At 31.8% G+C, this 3,740-nt stretch overlaps 1 protein-coding gene across 1 annotated transcript in view; it reads left to right on the top strand.

The window, feature by feature from the left end:
• The first annotated feature begins 1,881 nt into the window (after window positions 1-1,881).
• Window positions 1,882-3,740, top strand: part of LOC106470374 (CAP-Gly domain-containing linker protein 4-like) — a 70,627-nt gene continuing 68,768 nt past the window's right edge. Inside the window, exon 1 of the mRNA XM_013930922.2 lies at window positions 1,882-1,922. The gene's annotated coding sequence lies outside the window, so the exon portion shown is untranslated. The remainder of the gene's footprint in view (window positions 1,923-3,740) is intronic.

Here is a 3,740-nt window from a genome sequence, read left to right as displayed (position 1 = left end):
CGTAAAGTTATATTCGGAAAGAATAAACCAGTTTTATTAAGTAAGGACTTGTGTCGCTAAAGTTTCGTCGGAACGAATTTACGGAAAATCAATTAACGACTGGAGGCGTAACAATAGTAAAAAAGTCCAGTCTACTTAACCAGGTGAAAAACCTTTTATTTATTCTACCACAAGTGCTAAAAGCTTTCCCAGCTGTAGGGTTAATTCAAAAATAAAATTAAACAGTCATTTACATGTTAAATTTCATCTTATAAATGTATGAAGCAGACTCAAAACTGCTGAGTAACAGATTTATTAACTAACTAAAACTCTATTGTGTTCTTCTTGTTGTAAGCTATGTTTTTAATGTTGTAATTTCTTTTGCAAAAGAGAGTTGCGATTCGTAAATGATGTCGTTAAGATTGGCCTACAAAGATCTAAATATTCAGTGCCGGCTAAATTATAAACGCGCGATAGTTGAGTCAAGAGTGGAGTGAGTTGAAAAATGGTCAAGGATATAGTTAAGAGAGTGCACAGTTATTTGAAGATAGAATTAAATCAATCACTGTGTTTTTATGAAGTATTTCGATGTACCTTTAATATTGCACTTATTCAGTTACTTTGTACAAGTAAGTTGATTTTACGTTAGTCTTAGTAGTGTTAGAGAAGTTTTGTAATGTGGGCCTACAGCATGTTACGACAATGTACAAGTGTTCAAGATTGAAGAAATGTTAATGCTGGATATAACGTAATTTCTTAACCTCACATTGACTGAATGATGATAATTGAAAAGAAACTATCAATGAAAAAACAGCATTGCAACTATATTATTACTATATTTTCCTCTCAAAATCTTCAGAAAAGTTAAGAGTTAGATGCAGTTTCACGCTCGGGAAATTTCTAAGCCTCACACATCATCACTCCATCATGCCAAAACTCTCTCTAGCAAAATACACAAAACGTCTAATGAAAGCCAAAATATTATTAACTGTGGGCACTCAACTGATGCAACAATGCATTCTAATCATCATACATAAGATAGTTTGAGCAGTATATGCTCATTATGGGGTATTTTTTATTCTGATCTATTTAAGTATCTTACTTTGATCAGAAGTTAATGTTAGTCCTAATATACAAATAAAGCAACAATACTGTTACGACAGCGGAAGGCCCATATGACATAGTGGGTCGTCTCTCAGACGTGACTTTCGGAATAAAATGTGGTCGGCGAGGTCGTTGGTAAAAAGAGTAGCCCAAGAGTTTGCGGCGGGTGGTGATCACCAGCTGCTTTCCCTTTAATCTTTCCCTGCTAAATTAGGGACGGCTAGCGCAGATAGCCCTCGTGTAGCTTTGCGCGAAATTCAAAAACAAACAAACACTACCATTACTTTTAGCTGTTGTCATGTTTTCTTGATTGTTGTTAGCATTTGTAATGAAAGTCTGATTTGGTGGTTTGCTCGTCAAATATACTTCTCTATTTCAAGTCTTGAGTGCCATTCTTTGTTTTCTTTACTTGTGATGTCTGATTTAATGTTTATTAACCAACTGTAGAAACTGGGAATTTTTCTTGAGAGATATTTAAAACACCATCGGCCTAATTTACAGTTGGGGAAAAGCTTGACCAGTCATCATGAATCGAGTATGTAATTTTTGTTTTTATATATCACTTTTTTTCCCCCTCAGCGAGACTCTGTTAGTTTAGGGTTTAGTGATACGTACTGATTTATGTAAAGTACACAACAATTATTGTACTACACTTTTTTAGAAATAACGGTACTCGAATAAATTAGAAAAAAAAGTATTAGATAAATAGGAAACAAATGTTTTTTTTTTCTAGACTTACGCATGCGCAAAAGTGTGTTTGCTTGTGTTGAAGTTGTGGTTGTATACCACCGGTACAGTCACTATCGTGTAGCATGATTTGAATACGTGTGTCAGAACAAGTGAGATAAGATTTTGCCTAAAAGTTGTATGTAAATTAGTTTAAATTTAAGATTTAGAACTTTTGCTCTTTAGACTAGTCACGTAGAATATTACTATTTGATATTGCTCTCATCGACTTTAGTCTTTACTTTTACGTTTTAAACTTTAAATTAAAAATAAAATTTAAAGTTAACATCAACAAGGTAAATTGTACAGTTGTTGAATTAAAACTAAAATCTAAGTCTTAGTCTTACTTTTAGACTCGTTAGAAACTTAGATTCTTATTCTTAATGAGTTTTAAACAGCACTCGCTACAGTCTGCAGCAACTAGGGTAAGACATAAAACTAAAATTAAAAGAGGCTTTTGCTTATAATATGAATGCTCATAAGATTTACACTAAAACTAACTAAAGAATAATACTAATAAACACTAATTCATTTTAAGTATTTAACTGTCTTGTAAAATGTAATTCACTTTAACTTAAGTTTACAGAAGATAGTAGTAGTAGTACTATTTAAAGTATTTTATTTTGCTTCCACAACTAAAATCACAGTAATTTAAATTAGTTGGGGTATGTGTTAATTCCTTTTTGTTTTTATTTTTACTAGTTCAGCGTTACTGTTACTTTAGTGATAGTTATTGCTACTTAGTATTACTGCTACAGTACTACTAGTACTAGTGATGTTACTGTTTACTTAGTTTAGTGGATGGAGATAAGAATAAGTTGCAATAAGCATGAATATAGAATATTCCTTAAATATTATAACTTAAAAAATAATAATTCCCAAACCTAAAGTATCAACTATCATGATGAAAAATACTCATAATATTAATTAAATATAGACTACAGACTGTTGTGAATTATGGCAAAATTAGTAAGCATCTGCTACCAATGAGTACCATCCCTAATTTTGAACTGCTGAACAGCAGCACCCACTGCCAACTCTTTACTAACAAGTAATAAAACTGACCATCACATACATCATAACTTCCTCACAGCTGAAAGATGAGCATGTATGACACCAGGTTTCAATCTCTTGACCTTTATATTACAATTTGAGCACCATAACCAGTCCATGCCAGTCTTGACTTTTCTATGAATTTTTACTATTTCTTTACTCAGTATTGGAACTTTTAATTTTCCTATGATAGTTCACAAAATCCAAGCTTAGGTAAATTATATTTGCATATACATTCAGTACTTGAAAATGAAGTAATACAATTGATATAAGATTAAATTAAATTTTAGTTTTGTAAATTTTTTTCTTACACATGTGTTAACCTAACTAGCTTATAAGAAAAAGACAAATTTCACAGAACAAATACCAAACAACTTTGCAACTGCATAAACTTTTTGCTGTCTTAACAAAGACTTGAAAATCTCCAAACCATAAGCATTAAGTGCACAGCACTATTTCAAGCAGATTATTTATCATATGAGTAATTCTATGAATATTGTAAAAATAGCTGCTTAGAACAACTGAGGGTCTAAATTTTCAGAGCTTGTACCTCTGATGATCTAGTTGCATTTATCAGCTTTACCACACTTGAGGGTAAAGACTTCCTGTATGTACATGTAACATTGTATATTACATTGGGGTGGTTAACTGTATCAAAGATGCTGCATACTTACAAGGAGAGTTAGATTATTTGATGCATTGGGCCATTATATGGTGGATGATGTTTAACTATCCAAAAAGTAAGGTGATGCATTTAGGTTTTCACAATTCAAATTATTGTTACAATTTAAATTGGAATACATTAAATACTGGTGTTGGGATTGAAAAATCACTTAAGTCATCTAAACAGTGTATTGTAGCTAGCAATAGGGCTAATA

The sequence above is a fragment of the Limulus polyphemus genome, unplaced genomic scaffold (assembly GCF_000517525.1).
Source record: "Limulus polyphemus unplaced genomic scaffold, Limulus_polyphemus-2.1.2 Scaffold3971, whole genome shotgun sequence".
In the NCBI taxonomy this organism is placed as follows: domain Eukaryota; kingdom Metazoa; phylum Arthropoda; class Merostomata; order Xiphosura; family Limulidae; genus Limulus; species Limulus polyphemus.
This window is presented reverse-complemented; position numbering and strand designations above follow the sequence as displayed.